This window comes from Ambystoma mexicanum, chromosome 10 (assembly GCF_040938575.1).
Source record: "Ambystoma mexicanum isolate Mex_15411 chromosome 10, UKY_AmexF1_1, whole genome shotgun sequence".
Taxonomy (NCBI): Eukaryota; Metazoa; Chordata; class Amphibia; order Caudata; family Ambystomatidae; genus Ambystoma; species Ambystoma mexicanum.
Genome location: NC_090932.1, coordinates 336,692,765 through 336,720,282, shown reverse-complemented (window position 1 = coordinate 336,720,282; position 27,518 = coordinate 336,692,765). Strand labels below are relative to the sequence as shown.

The following is a 27,518-nucleotide window of genomic DNA, read 5'->3' as shown; positions in this document are numbered from 1 at the left end:
TCACTAGTCTTCTGGGTACCATGAATGCACTATGGTTGGATGCTGGTAAAAAAAACGGATACTCCAGATGCGTGGGTAGGCAAGAGCCAGGGAGCTAATTCCAGAAAAAAAAAGACTAACAGTGCAACATGAAACTCTTCATCACATGGAAACGGTTAGGCCAGAATCTGGATAATTGGTAGCACCAGGCTAACCCAGATATTAACAAGATGAGCTTTAGAATACACAGGACAGGATTATAAAGCAGTTATGAGGGCTAAAATGTGTATATGATACTATTCACACCAACACTGCCTCCTTCCTGGTGAAGGTATTGTTCATACACTGACTAATCCACAAGCCATGGCAATTATTTCTTTGTGTGGACTGAGCACTGTAAGAACCTTATATCATATAGAACAACACTCAAACATTCCCACAATCCCTATTTTGCCAAAATCTTTAGTCTTAGCAGCTAACTCTAAAACACACCTAATGGGTCACAATAAGGTGTTAAGGCTAGGTCTTAGTTTCTAACCTGCAGTATGAACCATAACTATCATCTTCAGGAAAACCACAATGATCTACACGATTGCTAGTCTAGCTATTAACGTTTGAGGGTCTGGGATACAAACCACATGTCCAAACCTCAGAATGTTATGGTGTATTGCATTAGACTGTTGTATCATACAACAAGATTTGAAATTGCTTGGAGCTCTTTAGCTCCTGCTTCTCCCCTGGGAGAACCTGATAATCTTAAAACCAACAGGAGCTAGATTTGGCTCCGCAGGCAAACTGGTGTTTTATTACTATTATTCTTTATTTGTTTAGTTTCATAAAAAACTTTACAAAGTATTCATATAACACACCCCATTACATCATAATTTTTAAAACACAAAGTCTAAAATCTAATATCACCCGATCCACATCTAATCCTCAAAGTTGATAAAATCAGTCCGGGTTAAACAAAATTATTTAAGGTTATATGTAGTGTGCACATAGTCGTCAAGGTAGTTCCTTTCTTAAGTCCTATACAATCTAACAATAATTCTGTAATCGACAATGTTTAAAAATGATAAAGATGTGGACATCTAAAACTCCATAAAATAACAGTATTCAAACAGAAATATTATAAACATGCATCCGTGTAACCAGGGTCGGATCCCCTTCCCCAAGATCAATTCAGGATTTTTCAAACCAAAGTCCAAATCGATAACGTTTTTATCAATATCGAAGTTCCACTCCAAGTACAACCCTAAGTTCTTTTCATTCCATAAGCCCTTCACTTGGCAAGTGGGAGTGTCTTATTTCCCAATAGGATTTCTCACTCTTCAAAACAATTGTTAGTTTCCACAAACCTCTGCCTGACACACCAGAAAGACTTTGTTTTCACACACCCAGTCAGTATTCAGTGTAATTTATCTCTTCTTTGAAGACCAATCACTTTTCCTGAAATCACATTTCTTCTTTACTGTACTTTATTAAATTTGTATAACGCAGGCCATGGACCCGAAAGCTAAAGGCTAAAGGCGCATAACAGCACATAACAAACACACACCAGATAAGCAACTAGGGTAGAGCCATCAAGCAGGAGAGAAAAGGCAGCTAACATAAGCCTTAAGCAAACAGCAATGTTTTCAATTTCCTTTTGAAAATCTCTATGGATTCAATGCCTCTTAGCTCTAGTGGTAAATCATTCCGAGACCTTGGTGCGATGGCATAGACCGCTCCGTTAGAGGCCTTCTCAGTCCTACATTTAGTGATCATCAGCTGGTCCTGTTTGCTAGATCCTAGAGTTCTTCCATTAGTTTTGTTTGAGAGCAGAACATGAAGATAACCAGGCATCTTCCCCTGTCTACACTTCTGCGTGATACCCAAGGGTAAAAAATGAAGTCTCGATTCAACCAGGAGCCAGTGCAGAGCCCTTCTAGCAGACGTGACATGATCTCTCTGAGAGAGACCCATAACAGCCCTCACGGTGCCATTTTGAGATACCTGCTGCCTTTTGCAAAGAGATTTGTTAATGCCCACTAATAGGCTAGAGCAGTAATCTATCGTTGAACCTACAATTGCCTTTGCCAGAGTCTCCGTGTTAGTTTGAGAAATAAGGGGTCTAAGGTGGGCTAGTAGTTTCATAAAATAGGCACACATTGACACTATATAGCCCACCTGAGGTTCCCTAGTAACATATTGATCAAAAATGACCCCCAGTGTTTTGACTTTCTTTAGGGCGTAAATTTGACACCACCAATGTAGAAACGTCATAAGGAGAGCCAAGTTTCTGAATCATGTGGGGAGAGGCAGCCACCAGCAGCTCAGTTTTTTCTTTATTTAAGGCAAGTTTGTTGTGTACCATCCAGGTCTCAATCAGGCCATAGATTTTATTAATCAGAGCTTCATCCAAAGCATGATTACCAGACAAGGGGTAGCATAGTTTGTAATAAAACCCCCTTATTGGCCAACATAGCAAATAAAGGGACTACAAACAAATTATAGAGGCACAGCGAGGTACACAAGCCCTGTGGGACCCCGAAGTTAATATCAATAGGCTTCACCTCGCTTCTTGATAGAATACTCTGCTAACCCGATTAAGAAAACAAGAAGTCCACTGCACTGCTCTGGGTGAGAAATTAGTGACCTCCTTCAACCTGGTGGCCAAAATGATGTGGTCCACCAGGTCGAAGGCCGCAGACAGATCCAGTAGCATCAATAAGGAGGCTTGTCTTGTGTCCATACGGTTCAATAGCTTTGACTTTAGTTCCAGCAAGGTCATCTCTGTTCCAAAGCCTGGCCGAAACCCTGATTGATGATCATGCATGATTGGATATTTCTTCAAGTGTTCCACTATCTGTCTATAGGCTAATTGATCCAAAACTTTGAGGAGAAAAGGGGTATTTGTAATAGGTCTAAAATTGTTGGGAGAATCCATGAAGAGGCCAGGTTTTTTTAAGTATGGGCATAACCCAGGTTTTTTTCAGATCCAGGGGAACAATTTCTTATTCTCATCAGTCACTTTATTATCATTCTTATTTATCCATATTTTAATTAATTTCTCTTCTATCTTATTCAGCTTTGCAGCATGTTCTTTGATTTGATCTTTAACTGAATAACCCAGTTCTATCAATTGCCACTGTTTTTTTTTCAATAGTCATGTCAGTTTCAGATTTAACAGGAAGCATGTTGATTTCTCCCCAATTTACTTAATTTCGAGGAGTTTTCTTTACGTGTTCTTTTATGATGCCACATAAATCTAGCGACATATGGTCAGCTACTTTCTCCTGGATGGCATTCAATTTAAATGAATTTTCTTTGACTTCTTCTGTGACCAGGTCAAGCACCCTAGCCAGAAAGGGCATCACCCGAGTCAATGTTCTCTCAGGCACTTAGTTGACTTCACTGATGTAATTTCTTGGATGTGAAGGAGCATATCGGTCAACAAATTATTAAGAATCTTCGCAAGATTGCTATTCGTGACCGTAGAAAGAGCAGGAGACAAACCCCTGAAAAAATGTTCCATGCTTACTTCTTTTTCCTGTGGTAAGAAGTCTAATATTTTCTTCCTTATATTAGTGGATGGTAAGGTTATGTTTCTTCCAGCACCAACCACAATCTGTGTACAAGCGGCCGCCTGATTCGTCTTGCTCACCACATAGTCAGAACGTGGCTGTCGGGCCGAAAAGGAGGAGACATCGAAGGGGAGGCAAACTTCCTCTAATTCAGACCACGGGAGGGAGGCTTTATGGGTTACCACCACTAGTTCCGTTCTACCTCCCAGATTATACATTTGACAGCCACAGCAGAGGGACTGAGAAGTAACAAACAAGTCTCATATTTCAAATGGAGTAACTCGCCCGTCTGCTGAAAAGTGGAAGATGCGACTGTCGCACAGTCACTGCCGCCCCTCCACGCTGCCCCAACTACGCTTAGCTGCCGCTTCGCTGCACAGCTTTTTTAAATGAAATTGGACTCCTCCTTCGGCCACCTCAAATCCCAGCCTTTTGTTGCAAAAAGAAATGGCATTGTGCTGACTCAACAGAAAACTGGTATAGTAGCTGCCGTTTACTGCTGCCCGACTGTGCTTAGCTGGCACTTCATAAATTCATTTAGGATCCTTCTTCTCTTTTCCCCACCCCGAGAAATACAGTGTTGTACAAGGAGCTGCCTTATCACCCCTCATTTTAAATCTATAACTCCACCCATTAATGGGAGTCTTGCACCACTCTGATGTCACATTTTTCAACAATGCCACCGACCTGCAGATTCTGGTTAATCTTAAGGAAGGCGATGACACACTTTCGGATTAGATCAAAAAACGATGACGTCAAGTCCTGGATGCATTTAGATTTTTTAATGATAAATCCAGACAACATCATGCTGGCCTAGGTCTTTTGGACAATGCCCTATTCCACGTTTGGAGGTCAAGAATCTAGGTACTAGTCTAGATAATAAATCGCCTTTGCATTCTCAAGGGTCTTCAGTCATAATATCTTGTTACTTGATGATTAGGCAAATAAAAAGACGTTTACCTTACCTGGCTTTCCCCCACCCGGTGATGGTGATGAACGCTCTTGTGTTTTCTCGTCTGGATTTCAATTATGGCATATATATTGGCCTCCCTAATTACATGTTTTTAAGGTTGCAGAAAGTCCAAAACACAGCGGCCAGGCTTCTAACAAAATATGAGCACATCACCCTTGCAATCTGATCTCTCCACTGACTCATGATAAAAAAATCAGATAAACTTCAATAGCATGTGTCTAGTTTTTAAAAGTCTCTTATACCCCAGAGCAAATACACCGTTTTGTAAGTTGAGTTCATGTACCTCCCTGCACTCGACATGATTAAGATAAAATAGGAAGCTGAAATGCCGTCCTACAGGAAGGAAAGACAATGCGGCCTTTCTTTTCTAGTTAATGCAATAAGGACCTGCAATACCCTAACCCTGGGTCTTCCCAGGGAATCAAATCTGTTCTCTTTTTGAGAAAAATTGAAGAACATTCTTTTCAATCTTCATTAAACTATCAGTTCCACAGTGGGGATATCAGCCTAGTATCAACCAATAACGCATCCGCTCTGTAGCGCCAAGATACCTATTTAGGTGATTGCTGCACTCTACAAAACCATCTAGATTTACTTCACTCTTTCTCTTTACTCCTTTATTCTTTTTTTTTGTCTTGCTCTTTTCTTTGTCTCAATATGTTCTCCTCCACTTCCTTATTCCTCTTTCTCACCCCCATCTTCCCTTCCTCCTACTCCTGAATACTTTGTGTCAGTAACTCACCTCCTATTTCCACTCTACTCTTTCTCCTGATCACTTCTTGCCTCTGTCACTTCTTTCTCCTCTTCACCTTCTCCACCTCTTGTCTCCTCTCTGCTCCTCTTCAATATTTCCCCTTTCCCTCGTGCTACTCCTCCTCACATTCATCCTTGCCTCCTTCTTTGAGCTCCCAAATCCTACACTCCTCACTACCTGCCTATCCTCTCATGAGACAGCCCGCAAATCACATAATTGAGCATGTGCTGTCTGCTGGTTGAATTGTGCAATCAAGCATTCAGGTTGACATTCACACCAAGGAATTACAAATTGCTCAGTTGTTGGTAAATGGTGAGCCAGGCACAGCAGGGATCGGCTCGCTCAGCTGACCTGTTCAGAAGGATCCATCTCTGATTAAGATGTTCTGCTGTGGTACTCGCTGGCGCTTGACACTGTCAAATCCTACGTTTTCTTCCAATTTGGTGAGCGTATAGATTCGAGACTCCTGTAAGCCTCCACAAGCTCTGTCAACAGGGGTTACGAGTTGGTGCTTGAGCACAGTTGCTAAGATAATCCTCTGAACTAACTATATGTGCTCTGTGGATACTAAAGTATGTGGGTGTGCAGCACACCACTGCTATAACTGCAAATTTCCTTTAATAAAGTTTAGAGCTAGCAGGCATAAGTATATTTTGGTCTGATGTGGAACTGTGATCTCAGAGGCAGAGACCCTTGTACTAAATGTATTGCATTATTACAGGGGCATATAAGGGACCGGGAATACTCAGTGGCACATTGTGGTCTCTGCCCTGTCCCCTTTAGGCATGTCCTGGAATTACTCGGGGACCAGTCCCCTGACGTATATGTTCTACAGTGTTCACTCCTCCGTTCTGATCAGTCCTAGGGGTTGCTTGGTAGTTGATCTGTGGAGCTGCCAAATATTCTAGGCTGGAGGTGAACTGGGTAGCCTTTTGCATACCTTGTAAGCATGATCAGGGGCCTGCATCACTAAGCAGGTTATAGTTCTCAGCCAAAGGATCGCTAAAGTCCCATCTCCCAGCCTCTGTTATTGGATTACATAAGAGAACCTATTTTTTTCACATGTAAGTAATATCTTTCTTTTAAATAAAAGCTTTATTTTATTTTTCAAGCAACTCCACCAGCCAACATACACATACATAAGAAACAACTGTGGTGATGAGAAAGCTTTCAGGTTCACATTGTTCCCTCCATCTCCCTTATCCTACTCTCAAACAAACTTTAACTTTGGTGGTAAATTCGCATACATATAGTCGTCTCTTTGCACTCTGCGGATCAGGCTTAGTCCTTCACCTGTCTCTGAGGTTTCCCTTTCTTGTGTCCAGTCCGGCCTAATTTAAACTCACAGCACCAAGAGGTTCCAGAGCAGGGCTGGTTTGTGAAACTGTTGGTCTCTTTCGGCTACAAACTCATAAAATGGGAGTCAGGTATTTACAAAACTTTGGTATTTGCTCATTGCCAATGCACATACTTTTCCCATGGCCACGATACCCCACATTCTGACCCTCCACATTGCTACTATCGGTCCTTGTTCCGATTTCTAGTTATGTGCCACAGTAATCCTTTCAGCGCTGAGCATATGAGTGGTTAGTGTGGCCCTTGAGCCGCTTGCTTCATACAGTCCCTCTGCCACCACTCCCAGTAGGATCACTTTTGGGCACATCGGCAACCGTACCCCCCAATATCTCTCGAATGTGACTCAGAATTTCCTTCCAAAACGTTTTTGCCTTTGGGCGACCACCAAATGTGTCCCATGTCCCCCAGTTGGCCGCACCCCCTCCAACATTCACTCGAGATGTCCGGGTTCATTGTATGCAGCCTGTGTGGGGTCATGTACCATTGCATATATATCTTATATGCCAATTCCTTTATCATAGAACATCGGGAGCCTTTCAGCGCCTGCCCCCACATCTGCCCCCATTCTTCCTCTGTGATATTTACCCCCCAAGCCCTGCTCTCATTTACTAATGTATGGCAATATGTCCCCCGTCTCTACCCGATCTAATCAGCGATACAGCCTCGCAATGTCTTTCTCAGGATCTCCATCCTTCATTGTGAGTTCCAAGCCCACCAGGGATCTGTTGGCCGCATCTCTACACTCTTAGTGTAACCTCTTGTTCGGGTAGTGAGAATTTAATTTTGCATTCCTCGAATTGCAGGGGGGACCCGCCTTGAAAGAAATCGCTTAGGGTCAGCGTGGTCTGCCCCGCCCAGTTCGCCCAAAAACTTGGTACCCTAACTGGAGTGTAGTCGTTATTATGTCCCATTGGTTTAAAGGGGCCCAACCCCGGCTTATTTCCTCCTCAGTGAAGGGAGCTTCCAGCGCCTCTCTGTCTGCCTCTGTTATCTTTGGCATGTTAAGACCCTCCAAACTGCCTCTTGGTCCTCTTCCTTTAGTCCCTCCCCTGCTACCGCCCTGGAGTAGAAGCCGTAGATCATTTCCATCTTTTTGGCCTCGCCCCTCTACAGATTCCCTTCCCCATTACTCAGCTGTGTAATGTAGTTCTTTGCTTGCTGTTTTCTGAGTTTCGCTGCAAGAAATCTATTTGCTTTATCCCCTTTTACATAGTATGTTTCGTTTTTATCAGTAGCTGCGCCGATCTATCTGCCAAATGTGCTTCCAATTTGCCCCTGGCCTTCATCAGAGCCCCAGGAAAAACATCCATGTGTTGAACCAAAAGTGGGGTCTTACACCCAAATCTTCCCTTGGTCATCATAATCCAACATTGTGATATCAGGTGAATTGATTTGTAGTTATTTATACATTTCCCAATTTTTTTGGGTTTTTTTTTCTCTTGCCCTTTTCCCATGTGTATTGACTGCTTTCCAAATGAAATATTTGTCAATTTTATTCGATTTCTACGGAATGCAGGGTTTAAAATAGTTCTTGGCCTGAAAAAAACAACTTTGCCAGAGAACTGTAGTGTGTCTTTCTGAAAACACAGTTAAAAAATGAACGTAGGATCATATCTATGCGGGACAATCCCCTATGGATTGCCGAATAATTTGTGTATGCCCTTGAATGGGGTTGGAAAAATCGCTGAGTCTCAATAAGATGTAGTTCCCTGAGAAATTGCGCCAGCGCCTGCCTGTATCTGCCGTCTGCCTGTCTGGGGGGGGGGGGGTAGTCTTGTCCATGCGTGGGTCCATCACGCAGTTAAAGTCCCCCCTATCAACACCTTCCCCACACACCACCCCCGAGATTTCCCCCATGTCTTGGTAAGGAAATGCTCCTGTTTATCGTCGGGGTAAAAGATCACCACCAGCGTCGCCAATTGACCCCTTAATAATGCCCCAACCACCAAGTACCTACCCTCTGGGTCTTTGTGTGAGAAATGTTTTGCGAATCCTGCCTCTTCGCAATAAGAATCGTCACTCCCCTTTTTTAGCCCCGCTAGAAGAACTGTTTTGGGAATGTTTTGTGTCAGAGGCGCGCCTCATCTTTCGGAGCAAGTGTGTTTCCTGTAGCCAGGCTACCGTGGTGTGTAGCTCTGTCAGGCGCCTTAATATGGAGTGCCTTTTAACCATGGAATTTAATCACTGGGCTTTTAGGGATACCATATGTAGGTCACTTATCATCGTACCCCTGTTTGAAACCCTTCCATAAGACCTCCCTTTCGCCCTATCCTTTGAATGCCTAGTTGAACTTCTAGCACCACCATTCCATCCCCCCCCCAAACTCCAATATAACAACTGTACCTCCCCCTTAACTGTCCCATAAACGTAGTCATCTTCCACTGGGTATCTATACCACCCAGGACGATGAGGGCTTGTCCGGTCTTTCTCTCCCGTCCCTCCCCTTCAAAGACCATTCATGTAGCTTCTGGGTGTCATATAGCTTTGCCCCTCCTTTCTGAAATGCCAGTTGTTTTCATGGTAATTTCCTTTTCTAGCAAGCTTCTGGCACCTGTTTGCTGTTTCTTTCATGGTGGGACCCCCTCTTCAGCGACTTTTTCTCTATCTCCCGATCTTCGTTCTTTCCTCCCTGTCGGCTGAATACCCTCATTGTCTTCCTGACCTTCTCTCGGCCCCATGGATTGCTCCTCTTCTCCTTCTTCCATCAATTCAGCCATTTCTTCTTCTTTACAGATCGAATATTGTTGTCCTCGCCCGAATCACAGGATGCACAGGAACATCCATCAGTATCTGGCCTTGTTTGAGCAGAGCCAGCTTGTTACTACTCGTAGACGCTTTTGTTTAATGATCGTTGCCTGTGCCAAGTCCTGAAAGAGGGTTTGTGGCGTCTCTCTGAATCTCACTGGTTCTTGTTTCCGTGCCTCCTTCATTCTTTTTTCCTTTACTTGGTATAGATGGACCGTGGTCAAGAAATCCGGTGTAAGGTTCCTGCTAATCTGAAAAGTGGAGTACACTCGGTGGCTGCGGTCCATCACTATTTCTTGCTCGCTCTCTGCTCCCAAGATGGCTTGCAATAGGCGCTGCACATATTCTTGTAAGTCTCCATCCGGTATTGCTTTGGGAAACCCTTGGATTCTTAAATTGTTCCATTTTGACCTATTCTCTGTCTCCTCCTGCTTGTCCAGGGTTTCTTGCATTTGTTATTCCATGGAGTCAGTTTGTTGCGCCAGCTCATTTTGTGCGTGTCCCTGCTCACAGGCCGCTGTCAAGATCATCCACTTGCCTCTCTACCACCATTACATTCTTGTTAATGTCTAGGATGCCCTTAGTTAGGTCCCCGGTGCTCTCTTTTATGTCCTTCTTCAGCTCCTTCAGCATGGCTTGCAAATCTGACCTTCTGAGCGGAGGGTCCTTCCCATCCAAGTGTGTGGAGGTGGCGAGTGGTTTTGAACATTAGTCTGCTGTTGTGCACGCTTAGCGCCGACAGTCTCAGTAGGGGCACGTCTACATACATACGCTGCATACACACCCCCCCTTAACCTTATTCCTTACCCGCTACCCTCCTCCCTTGGAGTGGGAGAAAAATTGCCACAGCAAACTTTATTACATACATAAAGTCAGGAGTTAGCTTACAGGTGTTCCGTTTTATACTCAGGATTCTGCGCTGAGAGCAATGCAACTCCCCCCCCCCCCCCCCACCCCTTCGGGTCCTTGGGGGACCTGTTGCAGGCGCCCTCTCCCCCGTCCCTCCCTAACAGTCCCTCTCTACCCTTTGGCCATTTCTTTCTTTTGCAATTTTCTTTTCATTTTCTTTCTCCATCTCTATTTAAGTACATTTTCTTTCCATGTATTAATTTCTTTTCATTCTCCATTTCCGCTTTGGCTCCTTTTTTAAGGATGCGTTCAGGTCTCCTTTTCCCCCTCTTGCTTCCCTTTGCCCCTGGATTCCCTCTTCCCCTTTCCCCTTTGTTGGCTTCTTAATCCTTGTTGATTTTTTCTCTCCCCCCAAAAGGCTTCCCTTAGCCCGTCCTGCCAGGGATGCCCCCCCTTCCGCCGAGACCCCGGGCTGCCCTAGCTCCCCCCGCCTTAGCTTAGTTGTCCCATCCCCTCCGGCCCCTCTTTCCGCATCGCACCCTCCTGTTCCCAAGAGCCCCATCCAGCGCTACCTTCACCCCAGAGCCCAGCAGCCTTCTGATCCCCCATCCTCTTCCCCTGCCTTTCGTTAAAGAGGGGTCCTCCCCAACTATCCCCCCTGCTCCTCTTGGCCCCTACCCCCCGCATTCTAAGGACCCCCCTCCCAGGTGTTTCTACACATCTCCTAGAGCTGACAATTGCAAATGCCCCACTTCTCTGAACACCCCCCCTCACCAACCCCTAATCCCACATGGACCCCCCTCCTCCCCAGTTTCCAACCTACTTGCCCGAGACCCGTTTACTGTACAATCTTTCATTTCCCCCCCTTGCTGACTTCATTGTTGCTCTCCATTTTTGTTTCCAACGATGCACTTCCCTTTTCACCCACCCACTTTTGGAGTTGGAAGGTCTTCCAAGCCCCCTAACCTTCCCCTTTAACATGGGCCTCCCCTGAGTCTAATACTCCTGGGCGCCGTTAATAATAAACTGATGGCTGTGCAGTTCCCCTTGTGGTGTCCGCCAGTACTTTCTAACGGGAACACCATGTAACATCCGCTGGGCTTGTCTGTCCGAAACCCATCACTGCGACCAGTGCCTCTGCCACGACTCACTGCGGGCAACCGGCGGCAGTGAGTTCCCCCTCAGGCACCTGGTCGCCTAGTGCTGTGTGGACACCCTGCTATACTCCAAACCCGGTTCATCTACCCTCATTCATTCCATTCGTAACAGACACACTGACCCTCCGTACTCCACCGGTGGTGTGATGATTCGTTGGAGATCGCCATCACCTGTGCGTGACGGCGTTCCTTGCAGGTTGCTGCTCCACTAGTTCGTACTCCCTTGCAGGAGGGCCAACTGTTCCTACAGTGGCGTGTCAGAAAAAAGGTCTTCCCTTGACCGTGCCATTCCTTTTGAGGAGGCCCCCCTCCGACAGGGGGGCGTGTTGGGCCTTGCCCGGCCATCGTGATCCCTTCCAGGAGGGCCCTCGCTTGTTAAGCAATTGCGTAATTTAATTTTTTGTTATTTAAATCGATTCTTTTACCATTATTGCATCGGTTATCCCCTGCCTAACCTTCTCCATGGGCCCCAGGTCCCCGGCCCAGTCAACTGGGTGTAATTTCTCCCCAACGTAAACTTAATTAGCTTCCAATTCAATTTAATTGAACCTCGTCCCCTTTACCATGACTTGCCGGGAAGCCATGCTCCCCTCAGTTATCCTCCCCATTTGTGCCCGCTTCTTCCTGGAACCCCCCGTTTGCCCCTCCCTGTTATGCCAGCCAGAGCACCTCAATTGTAAGCATTTGGATTACTTTTGTTGTTGCATCTGGTTAAGCAATGGCTTAATGACTATTAATTTAATTAACTATTATACCTTTGTCTTATCCTTTCAGGATGCTGGGAATCCTGACAAATTCTTCCAGCCCCCCCCTTCCAGTGTACACTCTACCTTCACACTCTCCTTTCCTTTTAACCTCCCTGTCACTGTGCGTGTAATTTGCCCCTCCTAGCGCCCCCTCCCTTTGCTCCTCCTTCACGCGCCCGCCAGAGCACCTCTCTCCTGCAAGAGAGAGAGGGGGGGGGGAAATCAGGCTTGCGCACCCTACCTTCCCCATAGCCTAACCCGCGCTATTGGCCATCGTGCTTCTAAAGCCTGGGACTGAGATAGCGCCTGTGGCGCTCCATATCATTCCCCTTCCAGAGCGGGCGTGCTTGCCCTTGCGCCCAAGCCCGAAATGCCCTGTTTAACCAAAACAAATCATGCAAGAACCTGGCTGGTGACAATTAACGCTGCTATGCTCTCATGGGCGTCATCTGTAGGCGTACCATGTGCTGCCAATTGTTCTAAACAAATATTCGAGGGGATTGGGTCCTCCGAAGTATTCCATATCTTTGACATGTAATCACCACAGCTGTGCTGCTTCGGAAACTTTTTTCCTGGCGTCTGCGTCGATGACGTCGATGCGCCGTCGTCGAGGACCTCCTCCGACCTCCTCCGACGTCATCCGATGTGATAAGTAGGACGCACGACGCCCGTAGCCTCAGTTCCGTTTTTTCCGCGAACGTGTTGCTTCATGTTTCTCGGTTAAACGCCTCGACTCTTTGGAGTTCTGTTCTTCTCGGTTCTTCGAACCTGTTCGTTTTGTGAAAATCCTTTGTGTGAAGATGTCTTCTACTTCGTCTTCGACCCCGCGTCCGGGCTTCAAGAAGTGCGGGGAGTGTGGGTCCAAGATGTCGGTGACGGACTCGCACGACGCCTGCCTCTGGTGCCTCGGGGAGGCCCACGACACGGATGACTGTATCGAGTGCCAGTCGCTCACGTCCAAAGCCTTACGCGAACGTAAGAAGAAGTTGTCGGTAGGTCGGGTGTCCAAGCCCCGGAAGTCGAAGTCTGCGGGGCTTTCGACGGATGATTCGAGGGGTGACTCTCCGCGTCATCGTTGGAAGTCTCGTGGGTCTCCTTCTAGGAGTCGGTATCGCCACTCCTCAGCCTCTTCGAGGCATTCTCGGAAGCGCCGACACCGGTCGTCTTCCAGGTCCTCTTCGGAGGACTCTGCCCGGCACGTCGCTTACCCCACCAGCCGTGCGACGCCGGAGGAATGGGCTTCCTTCGGGAAGAAAATGCTGGCGATTCTTGAGTCGCAGGGTACTAAGCCGTCCGCGCCCCCGAGTGGGGTCGGCCGTGAGAGGTCGAGAGACACCGCTCGCAAGAGTGGTCGGCACGTGTCACGGGAGAGGTCCCGTTCGGACAAGGAGACTCGTTCTCGACGTACCCGTTCCAGGTCCAGGTCCCGGTCCTCGATGCGTTCGAGACTGTGTGCACCTGTGAGGTCTTCGAGGAAGTCATCGACGTCTGAGGCGTCGAGGGCGTCGACAGGCTTTCTCGAGGCTCCGGCTCCGAGGAAGTCGTCGAAGCCGTCGACGCTCAAGTCGTCGAAGGACACGCTCGGGGCTCCGGCTTAGAGGGCTGTGTCGATGCCGCCGATGCTGGAGGCGCTGCATCTGACGTCGACACGGATTTCCTCGACGTCGACGCCGATCCTCTCGGCGCCGATGCCGGTTCTCTCGACGCCGGCGCCGATTCGCTCGACACCATCGACGCCTTTCGTGTCGGAGGTGCCCCGTGGCGCGGGAGGACCCCCTAGGAAGGCTCTGGTTAAGAGCAAGCACTCTCGGGTGCCTTCTTTTCGCCACCTGGAGTATATTTCAGAGGCGGATGAGGATTCTGATGGCCTGGTTCCTAGTCAGGTTCCAGATGAGATTGTCTCGGGCCATAGTCAGTTTGACGATTTGAGGCAGTCACTGCATGATGCCAGTGGACTGGACACCTCTCCGGAGGTGGAGTTTTGTAGGCCTGAGCCTGGCTCTCATGCCGATTCTTCGTACCGGTGCCTTATGGCTAGGGTTTCTGAGTACTTGGGATGGTCTGCTCCCCCAGGGGAGTTTGTGCAGGATGATCTGACGGACATCCTTGATGTTGGTCCCCCAACTGACCCGGTACTGCCGTTCCATATGGCTTTACAGAGAAGGGTGGCGGCGGCTTGGACTGCTCCGGAGAGTCTCCCGGCGGTGGGCAGATCCTTGTTGCGAAAATACCGTCCAGCCAGTAGCGACCCCTGCTACTTGACCAGGCACCCCACTCCGGAGAGTTTGGTGGTGCAGGCGGCCACAGCCCCGGCAAAGCAGGCGTCGTACCCTACCATCCCTCCTGATAGGGACGACAAACGTTTTGATGGCTGGGCGAAGAAAGTGTTTTCTTCTGGTGGTATGGCGCTTCAGGCGGCCAACTCCATTTGTGCCTTGTCTCGTTTCACGCACACTCTGTGGAACTGTGTTGCGTTAGCAGCTGAACATATTCCCGAAGGGGACGAACGGGATGGTTTCCTTGCTATGGTCCAGGATGGTAAGGATGCCATGTGTGAGTCCGTTCATTCGGGTTTGGACTTAGCTGAATGCGTCAGTAGGTCCATGGCGGCGAGCACCGTGATACGCAGGTTTGCGTGGTTGCGGAAGTCGGGGTTTGCTCCTGATGTGCAGTCCCGGCTCCTCAACATGCCCTTTGACGGTGAACACCTTTTTGGCAGCAAGGCTGACGAGAGCCTTGAGAGGTTGCAGTCCTCAAAAGCTGCAGCGAAGTCGTTGGGCGCTGCAGTTAGCCAACCTCCGCCTTTTCGTCCTAGGGGACAGCAGTGGAGGGGTGGTTCCTTTCGCTATTACTCCTTCAGTAAAGCGAGAGGAGCTGGCAGTCAAAGGGGCCTACGCAGGGGTACCAGAGGTGGACGACAGGGTACCCGTGGTGCCAAGGCCGCTCGGGCAGTTGCCTCTTTGCCCTCAGGTAACGCCGCAGCCGCTCCCACTCAGTCGTGAGGCCATGTCCCATGGTTCGCCGGTTGGGGGGAAAGCTGGCGCAGCATCTTGTAGAGTGGCAAGCCATTACTTCAGATGTGTGGGTTCTGGAGATCATAACCCACGGCTACTGTCTTCCTTTTCGGCACAGGCCTCGCGACAATCCACCGGGGAACCTCTCTTTACAGAGTCCGGATCCGCTCCTTTCGCAGGAAATTCAAGCCCTGCTGGAGAAAGGCGCCATAGAACTGGTGCCTGTAGCGGAGAGGAACAAAGGATGGTATTCCCCTTATTTTTTGATTTCGAAGAAAGACGGGGGATTGAGACCCATCATGGACTTGCGCGGTTTGAACAAACTCCTCAGGAAGGACAAGTTCAAGATGGTTACTCTCTCTCAAGTCCTCCAGGCCCTTCAGCTTCAGGGCTGGTTGGTGTCTCTCGACCTCAAGGATGCTTACTTCCATGTGCCGATCCATCCCAAGCACAAGAAGTACCTGAGGTTCGCGGTTGGCCACTCGCACTTTCAGTTTCGGGTCCTGCCGTTCGGATTGACCTCCGCCCCGAGGGTTTTCACCAAGCTCATGGTGGTGGTGGCAGCGCATCTCAGGCAAGGGGGATTCACGTCTACCACTACCTGGACGATTGGTTGATCAGGGGGAGCTCTCCCGAGCAAGTCCTGGATCATCTGTCCATCACCTGCCACTCCCTTCACAGGCTGGGCTTCTCCCTCAATTTAAAGAAGTTCCATTTGACGCCAACACAGCTGCTCCAGTACATCGGAGCAGTGCTCGACACTTCCCTGGGGCAGTGTTTTCCTCCCCAGGTGAGGGCTCTTCACATTCAGCAGATGGTGCACAAGTTTCAGCATGCCCAGACGCTCCCAGCGTTCGAGTTCTTGAGGTTGCTCGGCCTCATGGCATCCTGCATTCTTCTGGTGCCAGAGGCTCGCCTGCGGATGAGATCTTTGCAGTGGGCACTCAAGACGCAATGGTCGCAGTCCTCCGGCACGATGTCGGACTCGGTTCTGGTGCCGCCCTCGGTCGCCCGGGACCTTCTGTGGTGGGCCGTCGAAGGCAACTTGATGAAGGGGGCTCCATTTTGGCTTCCCTGGCCGGAGGTGGCGATCGTGACGGATGCATCCCTCACGGGATGGGGAGCTCATGCCAACGGGCTGACAGTCAGTACCAACGGGCATCCCGTTGGCAGTACGTCGGAGTCCAGACTCCATATCAATCTGTTGGAGCTGAGGGCCGTCAGGCTGGCCCTGAAGGCTTTTCTGCCGACTGTGCGAGGAAAGGATGTCCTGATCCTGACGGACAACACAGTGGCCATGCACTACCTCAACAAAAAGGGGGGAGCAGGGTCACTTCCTCTGTGCAGGGAGGCGATGCAGCTCGAGTTCTGGGCCATCCAGCAGGAAGTTTCGATCTCAGCAGTTCATCTGGCCGGAGACGAAAACGTGACGGCGGACGCTCTGAGCAGGCAGAGCGCGATCTCTCACGAGTGGGAGTTGGCTCAGGAGATTCTCCTGGAGATCTTCGCCCAAGTGGATCTCTTCGCCTCCAGTGTCAACCGGAAGTGCGAAAGGTTTTGCTCGCGGGAATTTCCTCCAGAAGGAGCCTTAGGAGACGCGTTCGTGGTGGAGTGGTCATTCCCTCTGCTGTACGCGTTTCCTCCAGTCCCCGTCATCCCGCAAGTGCTGCGGAGGTTACGGAAGTTCGGTTCCCGGATGATCCTCATTGCTCCGGCGTGGGCTCCGAGGACCTTCTCGACTTGTCCATCTGCCCTCCACGTCGTCTTCCCTACCGAGAAGATCTGCTCTCACGGGAGGGGGGTCAGGTTCTCCATCCAGAGGTCAGATCCCTCAACCTTCACGCTTGGCTTCTGAAAGGTTGAGGTATAAGGATTGGGACCTCCCTGAAGACGTGATGGAGGTGTTGCTTTTGGCCCGAAGGCCAGCAACAAAGTCTCTGTACCATTGCCGTTGGCGTAGGTTTTGCGACTGGTGCAGGGTTCAGAATGTGGATCCTTTTGCATGTGACATCCCCATGGTTCTGTCCTTTTTACTTTCTTTGGCCCACAGGGGCTTGCAAGTGGGTACCATTAAAGGTTACCTGGCGGCGCTGTCCATCTTTAAGCGCTCGTCTGAAGAGTGTTCTTACTTTAAAATCCCTTTAATTTCACAGTTTCTGAAAGGGCTCACTAATGTGTTCGCTCCGTCACCTTGCCTCGTGCCCGGTTGGGATTTAAACCTTGTTCTTAAGTTTCTTATGGGTGCTCCGTTTGAGCCTTTACATTCTTGCCCTTTGAGGCTGTTAACTCTGAAAACTGTGTTTTTAGTTGCGGTTACTTCCGCTCGCAGAGTGAGTGAGTTACGGGCACTTTCAGTTCAGCCACCCTTCACTGTATTTCACAAGGACAGGGTTGTCCTTAGAGTTCGTCCTTCTTTTCTTCCGAAGGTAGTGACGGAATTTCATTTGGCCCAGAAGGTTGTTCTTCCGGCATTCTATCCTCCTCTGCATCCTGGTAAGGAAGAGGAGAGGCTCCATAGGCTTGATCCTAGGAGAGCTTTAAGCTTTTATGTTTCACGCATGTCTCGGGTCAGAGTGGACGATCAACTCTTTATTGGTTACGCTGGAAAGCGTTTGGGGCAAGCTGTGACGAAACAGACTTTGTCTCGCTGGATTATTTTAGCCATCTCGGAGTGTTACCGCTTGGCGGGTAGGGACCCACCGGCTGGCTTGCGGGCCCATTCTACCAGGGGTGTGGCTGCATCTACTGCCCTGCAGAGGGGTGTTCCTATTCGCAACATCTGTGATGCAGCCACATGGGCTTCAGTCCGTACTTTTGTAAGACACTGCTCCCTAGATTCTATCCGAGGGCAGGATCTGGCCTTTGGCAAGGCGGTCCTTTGCTCTGCTATTTGATTGGCTATTCTAAATTTTGATTCTAAATTCTTTCCCTCCTCCTTGCTCTGGTACTGCTTTGGGAGTCTGTCATAGATATGGAATACGTCGGAGGACCCAATCCCCTCGAAGAACAAGTTACTTTCTTACCTGATAACGTTCTTTCGATGGGATGGTCCGACGACGTATTCCATATCGCTCCCGCCCTGCCTTCCCCGCTGCAGAATTTCTTTTGCGATTGCAGCTTACGTTCCGCAAGGCTTTGTGTCTGACTGGCAGTTGACTAATGTCACACATTCTGGGGGAAAAAACTACAACTGAGGCTACGGGCGTCGTGCGTCCTACTTATCACATCGGATGACGTCGGACGTCGGAGGAGGTCCTCGACGACGGCGCATCGACGTCATCGACGCAGGACGCAGACGCCAGGAAAAAAGTTTCCGAAGCAGCACAGCTGTGGTGATTACATGTCATAGATATGGAATACGTCGTCGGACCATCCCATCGAAAGAACGTTACCAGGTAAGAAAGTAACTTGTTCATCTCTTCCTGTATCTATTGGTTAATCTTATTCCTTGCCCCCTGTGAACTTTGGCCAGAGTATGGTTGCTGCACCTTCATGCGATCTGATACTAAAGTGGGGCGTGCTAGAACCCAGCAGTTTCTATGGTCAGGCCTCCAGATTGCGCCTGTGTTGCTCTGTGTCGTTTTGCTTCCAAGGCAGACACGTTACCCCTGGACTCATAACCCTGAAATGCTCTGTGATTGGATGCTAAGCATACAGGAAACCTCACTGGTGCCATTGGACACCTTTCCCAACTCTCATATAGGCATTTTGAAAGAGTAACATAGGAGCAAACCAGAGTGTCCATCTTGGAATGATAACTTCAACTGAAAATAATTTATATGGCTTGTCTAGTATTGTGCCATCCCGTAGCAGCAAGAGAAAGTAAAGGGTGGGTGCCCCTAAAAGGTTGAGCTGGTAATACTCAGTTAATGCACGTTGCCATTATCAGATGGTGGTCTCTACTTTTGAGCAATTTACAGCACACATTGATAGTAAGTATTTCAAAAGCAGTCGAATAACTTAGCTTCCTACCCCAGTAGCCTAAATTCCCTTTCCCCCTTCTGGCCCCCCCCTTAGGCTCGGTACATGGGATAAGTGTTCCACTAATGCCAAGGTATATTGTCCAGTTGATTTATTCTGTGATTTCTCTCCAGAGTTATTGTGTGACTGGGTCACACCTCCCGTGATCCTTCCATGCTAGCCCTCGTCCTAGTATTGGTCCTTTGGCCAGACATGTCAATTATTAGCAGTGCCTCCATTAAAGTTCACATAGTCTGCTTCCAACCCCCCCCCCCCCAATCCCCCCCACCCCGATCCAGATTCCCTACGGCTTCCAAGCCTAACACTGTATTCTCTCCTGCTCTAAGCACTTGGAACCCATTGTGTATGGGCGCTATATAAACAAACTATCATATCATGTTCCCTTCCTGCCCAACTGAGCTATGAAACGCGGTGTAAGGTCGCTATATAAATGGACCTTCCAATTCCAGACCTAGCAGCAGGCCAACTTGCCTGCTATATTTGCACCTGCTGCCGGGACCTTCGCGTTTGCCTGGTCTCTGTTATGGCCCATTGCATGCCGCGTAAATCTTGAAATTTGGAACCCTTCCCCCACTTCTAACCTCATGTCTTTCCAATACCCGCTTTGCAACCCCTTTCTCTGCCTGCACCAGGCTTCCTTAACGTTTATGCCCTGCTGCCCAGTCGGGAGAAACTTTAATAGCTGTTGGTATTGTGGGGAAAACAATCAACAAGCCATAGCATCCAGACCCCAATACCGCATTTGCCTGTGGGACTTGGAACAGCATCTCCTTTCCCCATAGCCATTATTTCTCGCACCGCACCTCGGACGTCCCTAACCCGGCAAACCACAAAGCATTACATGGTACCCCCACTACCACGTGCACCATGCCTGCACGATCTATTTGGGTATAAACAATTGCCATATTTTATATATTTTCCTCGCACGTTGGTTTGCCCCCCGTTAAAGCAAAACCAATGCTTTGTATTGCGCCCACGAGGAAAGAAAATCTCCCGTCGCCAGTGCTGCCATTAAATACGTGGCATTGCGACCGCTTTGTTGCACCCTTGCTCCACTGCCTCTCCCTCTCATGTTCCACCAACGACCATGCAGATTATCTACCCCCATTTCCTTCTTTCCTTCTGAGTAACGTTTGAATGGGATATTACCACCATTGCTTTCTCTCCGCCCTGCACCTAGTTTCCATTCATTTACCCACCACCTCATACTGGAGATCCCCCAGCGTACCCTCCCTCCGAAGCTACCCTCTCACCCTCTGCATACAAGACACTTGGCAGCTCCCTCGCATAACTTTCCAACCGCTGCACTTCCCTTCCATATAGCATGCAACGCTATGGGGCCAAGCAGATCGGAGTACAACCCTGCCCACCCAGCAGCTAGAAAGTGCATTACAACAAATCTACCACTTTATGGAAACATCCAACAAAACACACCTAAAAGGGGACTCACAAAGGAGAAGAACAAATGTGTAGGAAAAGTCGAAACCATAAACAGAAAATTATAAATAAATCAGCGGACCCAAAATGTCCCTAATCTAAACTCCCAAACCACTTCACATGGAAGCGTGCTTCAACATAAGCATCGCCCCCCCACCACTGGAGCCACCGACCTCAGCCACCGACATCCTCCTGAGTCAAACAGTGGCAAAGCTCCAGCGTCTGCGAATCGAATGCTCATGCAGGAATTCTACCGGGCTGGCGGACATGAGCCTGATGTTCATAGTTCATGCATCTATGATCCCAAAGACTGAACCACCCCCTCCAGCAACCGATTTCCATGTGTTGTTATTGCCCAAAACCACAATCGTGCAGTTCCCGGGCCAAATACTTTTAGATTGCCCAATTTGCATGACCTTGGGGTACTCCACAGTGTCATAAATGGAAACACTTGCCATTTGCAAGTGAAGCCACTTTTCATTGGTGCCCGAGATAACTGCATCTCTACTAAACAATAAATCACATAGTGAGACGCTTGAAAAACCCCTACTGCCGCCAACGCGCTAGCCGGCCTGACACCAGGATGGAAGGCAATAAGAGAGAAGGCCAAGCAAATTTGCATAACCGGCCTCGAAGCCTTTGGGATGCATGTTAACGAAAGTATTGTTTTACATTTAAAACCACCAATGTGGTGAATAAACATCACCAGATAAAGACATGAATACTGCATTTCATTCCAAATTATAAATGTATGTAGTAAATTCATGGTGTCCACGCCCTGCCCCCCCACCCCGAGCAACGTACAAAACATTACTGCCCCAGGTGGCGCCTGACCTTATTCTATCACACTTTTGGTACATCAGCAACCTTCCACTTCCCCCAGACGGATTATACAACCATATTTGTAAATTGTATTGGCCTGCTCGCCATGAAACCCTGCTCTATAAATTGCTCATAATGTGCACAGCCCTCCACCAGTCAGTTACCTCCCAATTGACCAGTGTGCCATGAAATCCTTGTGTATCGTGTTATAAATGGCATTTTGTCTCGTAACGTGCGGCGTGAAATCAAACACAGCCTGATCAACCATAGCAACCCAAGTGCATTCCGAAAACCACCTTGCCATCGCCCCCCCCCCCAGTTATTCAATCGCGCTTAAACTTACTAGCCTCGCCCCCAAAGCGCTAAACATGCAGAATAATGGCGCGAGTAAACATACCGTACAACTCTTCACCGTACTATCCTGGTTGCAACATACGTTATCTAGCTGGCAATGCCCATATAGCCATCCGTCCTTTTACCCGCGGATTACCTAAAATGCAGCGCCTTGAAATCAAGTAGCAGTGGTTAATCAGAACTGTTTTACAAAGCGTTTGTTTTCGAATGGGTGTTGCCATTGGAAAACGTTCTTGGAATTCGGGCCCTTTGTCTCCGAATGCCCTAAGACTTGCTTTAAGGATCTCAGTTAGCAGAGCAGGGCTTGAAAACCGAGGCCTCAGGCTGCCCGCAGAGCTCGACAGCGGGGGTGTTAAGCCACTGAGCTAACCCATCAAGCGCGTTTTCAAATAGCTTCCCGTGCTGAGCCTTTCCTGCACTTGGTTAACCCTATACTCCCGCCACTTTGGGTGATTCCTAGCCTTAACGCCAAAATCATCAGACCGAGCCCCCAAGGCACCACATCTACCTGCCCAAGAGAGTTTTGTGTTCAATATAACGTGGCAGGAGCACGCCGCCATTTGTGCGGCCATAACCTTGACTCGTATGTGCGTCTGGGGCCCTGCTAAACTCGCTAAGGCAATAAAAGCACCATTTGGCGCAACCAGCGGCGGCCCGTACATGGTTGAATGCTCATTTACGAGGGTCCACCATTGACCGCAAACTCGTGACCTTCCCGAAGATGCTCCATGTGTTAAAGCAAAAGCGTCCCAGCCAAACACAGAGTATCCTATTCATTTCATTATCCACACAAAGAAGAAAGCGCCTGTCCCCAACCCTGCCAACCCTTTGCATCGCTCTCTTCTCTCTGCGCCCCAACCCCCATGGCCAGCACCATGACACATTCGTAACCGGAACCCACTTTGTGCATGGCTGCTAGCAGAGCTGGAACGACCATGACCTCAAATTATACCTCATCAGCGCAATACTTGACCCCTAATCCCATTCCACGGCACCTCCTGCGCTCCACTCCAGGCGCTGTTGGGATTGCACGGCATAGCTGCATTGTCCACCCCTTGTGTACGACCCGAGGGCAAAATAGCTGCGAGTGCGCCGTTCCATGGCCCCTATCGTCCGGAAGCTGCACGCATGCATACTGTGCCACCGTACCCCCCACCCCCCTTAATAGTAATGATAATGATGCATTATTTATATTGTGCCTAAACCATAGCGCTTAACAGAGCACCTATTTGCATAATAATACTGATAAAGAATGCCCCTCTAATCTCGTGATGTCCCCAGCATTACCCCCACTTTTCCTCGCTCCCACTCCTTGGCCACCTGGCGCCATCCCAAAATTACACTTTGGGCACCCCCGTCCGAGTCTTGCCCATTCCCTTGTATGGCCTCTCAGCTCAATCCCTCATACCCCAAATGCACACTCACGACGTTGCGTAGGCTGAGCCCGGTGATGTTAACTAGTCTTTCTCCTAACTTCACTAACGTATCCAGATTAGCTAAACAAATCCACGCCCACACGTGTGGACCTAGTTTCCCCGGTTGCCAAAATTTCAACCCTCCATAAACTCCTTAGACAAGACCCGACGCCATGGCGACGCTCCTTCCCGTCTGGAACTGGGCCCTCATGTTACGCTCACCTGGCTCCCACAGGGGCGTCGGTCGGACCCGGACTGCTGCGGCCTCCACCCACGTGATGCGTAGGGCAGCGATGACTGACTGGATTTGCCCTCCTAATCTTGTCAGCTTGACCCGTAGAAATATTCTCCTACAAGTGGAGAGATGGATTTAGCCACTTGTGGATTCAAGTGATAGCACCCCCACTGTCCTCCCCACTAATCACCTCTGAAGCGCCCTCTCAGCAATCTCACCTTATATTCTTGAAGGATGAGCCCTCCATCCTGCGAAGCACGCAGGGGCGCGTTGATGACCAGTTACTTCACTGGCCTCAGGATATTGGAAGAGTTGTAGACGAATCCTGACTCCAAAAGGTCCTGGCGAAGAGCCGTAAGTATATAGTTCGTAAGAGTTCAAAATGTCTGGAGTTCACTCCTGTCCAATTCCTCTTTTATCTTGCAGCTTTGAAGATTGACAGCTGAAAGCGCTCTGGTAAAAGTCTGTGTTACCCAACACTGTCCGGTAAATAATGGCAAGGGTTAAACTTGCTGCTTTCTCCTTATTTTACAGGTGCGGCATAAGAAGATGTGGCGTGCTGATGAATTATACCTCCGGCGGTAAAATCAGGTAAGCATATGGTGGCTAAAGAGATTGTCTCAGTCTGTTCTCTCTGCTCACCTTGTTGTTTCTTGTCCTCCTTAGGTGCCGGGATTCAGCGATGTAAGGATGGAGACAGCGCCGGATCGAAGAGATGCTGCGTGGAACGGTGAGTATGGCGCGGCGCTGCTGCTGGCGATGCGACGCGTTTAAAACAAAGTCTTTCCTCTGGTTTGAAGATGCGATGAACCCGGAATCGGGTAAGAAATCAGCTAATACTCTTGTTCTAACCTTTGCTTCTTTCCTTCTTTCTAGGTTCTCCAGGTTCGAGGTGGGCGTGGCAGAAGGCTGGATGCTGCTGCTGGCACGGTGAACGTTACGCTGCTGGATGCAGAATAACGCGAAGCATGTGCTGCTCTTCGGGCGTGGTTTAAATAGCCTTCAAAGTAGTCCCATGTAGGTATTCCTCCCCGACCACACCCGAGTAACAAAATAGTCCCTAAGGTAAAGTAGTCCCTTCCAGGCCTCACATGGGCTTGGATCTTCTTGCAGCATGGTCTGCATCAGGTAAGTGTGCACTTATGAGCCTGGCGCCTTAGGCGCCAGGACTGAACCCAGACAGCCCCTAGCAGGGGTTGTTGGGTTTTCTCAAGGCAACATGATGCTTGCTCCCGGGGCTGATGGACGTGGTCTGGATGGCCGGGGGTATGCATCATGACACCTCGCTCCTGGCATCCGACCTCGGTCACCTCACTGACCCCAGCAGCTCTTCAGGTACCACAGGACCCCAACTTGAACGCAACAGCAACACAAAGCGACAAAACAAGGGCCCTTAATGTGACCCCCAGGCCGACCCCGCATTACCAACGGGCCCCAGAGCCCACCACCACGTGTACCCGGCAAACCCCACTACGGATGCGTGACCCTTTCTACTGCGCTCGACCCTCGCTTACCTGTACTTTTCCTTCTTTTGGACTGGAACCAAAACCTGCTGGCGATGGAAAACCCGGAACACCGACCTCGAACTTCTCCACTGGAACTATGGCCACAACCAAAATTAATGGGAGCAGGAAGCAAGAGACCCAACCCACGTCCGAGGGCCTCTTTTATAGATCCCCAGCTGTCGGCTGCGCCCGGCGATGCGGTCACCCACTGTAACGCTCACCTGACTCCCACGGAGGCGCTGGCCTGGTTCGTGCTGCTTTGACCTCTTCTAAGGTGATGCGCAGGGTTCGGAAGACGGAGTGGACCGGGCCCCCAAATCTGGCTTGTCTGGCTCGCAGAAGTATCCTTCTGTAGGCGAAAATAGGGGATTAACTGTCTGCGGGGTAATGCAATCAGCCTCCCACTTTCCCCTTTCACCCTCCTCGAAACCCTTCTGTGATTCCTCGTAGCGTCTCACCTTAGGGTCTGGAAGGACGAGCTCTCCATCCTGCTTCTGATGCAGGGGCGCGTTGGTATCCAGTTACTTCACTGGATTTTCGGATTGGTGAGAACCAAACTTGCTTGGCTTCCAGGTAAGTTTTTTGATAAGAGGTTCCCCTTGTGTCCATGCTTTAATGTACTAATGCTAGTGTCCTTTTCCCCATAGGGGCCGGGGTACGGAATGCCGGGGAACAGGCACCGACCCGAGATGAGAGGTGAAATCCTTGTAGAAATCGGGTAAGTCTTTAATGAGCGTTTTTTTGGTAATGTCTTTTCATTCGCTCATTAACGCTGATGTCTCTTTTCCCCTTAGGGGCCGGGGACCTGAAATGCCAGGATGCGGCGCGGACCCGAAATGAAGAGGGAATGAATCAACAGGTAAGTCTTAACATGGAGATTTAGCTTTCCTTATTCCCTTCTCTCTCTCACCTTTTGTTCTGGTCTTTTTCTCCCTAGGCGCTGGGGCGTGACTGCGAATCCGGATGATCGCTGCTGAACATGGAGGCGCCCTGTAAAGGTGAGTGGAATGCGGCGCTGCAGCGATCGACGCGATGAGCTTTTAAATAAAAGTCTTCCTTTTCAGGATTGTCGCCAAGATGTCTCCGGGATGCGGATTTAGCAGGTAAGGACTTTTCCTTCTTCTGCTCTCTTCTTCTCTTCCTTTGCAGGTGATCCAGGATGCTGGCAGGCGTGGCAGAAGTCAGGATGCAGGAGCAGACACGGTGAGCGTCCAGCTGCTAGATGCAGAACAACGCGAAGCACGTGTGGCTGTTCGGGTGGGGTTTAAATAGCCTTGGAAGAAGTTCCAGGTATGTATCCTTCCTCCAATCAGGTATGTATCCTTCCCCGGCCATGCCCGGATGGTAAATTAGTCCCACAGGTAAAGTAGTTCCTTTCAGGCCTCAAGGAGGCCGGGATCCTGCACCATGGTCTGCATCAGGTAAGTGCACCCAAGCACTTCCATAATGAGCCCGGTGCCTATGGCGCCAGGACTGATGTCTTTTATGAGCCTGGCGCCATAGGCGCCAGGACACTGTCCAAAGGGCCCCTATATGGGGTTGCTGGGTCCTTCCTTGGGGACTGGATGTCCGCTTTCGGGGATGCAGGGCTTGAACCGGCTCCCCGGGAGCGGGCATCATGACACCCACCCCCCCCCTCTGGGCGGAGCCATGCTTGGCTGTGGCCCCCACCCCCCCTTGCACCCACCGTGCCCCAATGAGGGGTGTCGGCACTAAGGGGAGGCCCCCGCCGAAACCCATTCTCTAAATGGCACGGGAACCTGCCGTTTTTGGCTCTGCGTCCTGATGAGCGCCTTAATGTCCCCCGATTGTGGGCCCTTCTTTTTCGCTAGTTGTTTTGCTGCCATGCTGAATTATTGGGTGAGTTCTTGCCCCTCTCCCTCATACCGGGTTTCCTCTGTGGTGATGGGATGGCGTCCTCCCTTGCTACCGCAGCAAGTGCAGCTCTTTTGAATGCCTTGCTCAGGCGTGGCAACCTCTAGACTCTCTTCCTACTTTAGCGGGGGTCCTTCCCCCTTGCTGAGTTGAGAGCGCCACCCAGTGTAGGTTTGTTCTTCCTTTGTGTGTCCGACTCTATACAGTAGCTGTTCCCCCTTCTCCACTGGGGTTTCCTTTATGTGCCGCTTTATTCATGCTATGGTGGTCCCTGGGTGGGATGAAGGCCCCCATGCTCTGCTCACTCTACCTCAGTGCCTTTGGTGCCTGCGCTTTTGAGCGCGGCTCTACCCTTCACCACCAGTTACCTGGGCTCTTCCACGATCTTCTGGCTCCCCCTGGCACCCCAGCGTGAGTGGGGTCTCCTCCTCCTCCTACCCGGTGCCCCCAGCTGCATGGACGCCCACTCCCTTCTGCTTCTTCCTTTGTCCCCCCCCACCCGCGCCTCCGCTTGGGGACCCGTTGCCAATGCAGGCTCCATATCTCACCGCCAAGGGCCCCGGGCTCCTCTGTCGCTCCCTCGTGCGATCTGCCATTTTGCTGGGGGCCTCGCTGCACGGGTTGGTGAACCTCCCACTCGCCTCGATTTCCGTCCCCCGCACCAGGCCGCAATGTACTTGCTGTGGAGGTGGTGGGGGTCGCTGATCCTCCTTCCGGTCACCTTCTCCGCTTCTGGTGGCTCGCTCGCAGGAGGG

At 49.8% G+C, this 27,518-nt stretch overlaps 1 protein-coding gene across 3 annotated transcripts in view; it reads left to right on the top strand.

Annotated features, from left to right (window-relative positions):
- Positions 1 to 27,518, top strand: part of DDHD2 (DDHD domain containing 2) — a 2,155,663-nt gene that overhangs the window by 63,455 nt on the left and 2,064,690 nt on the right. The window lies entirely within an intron of this gene.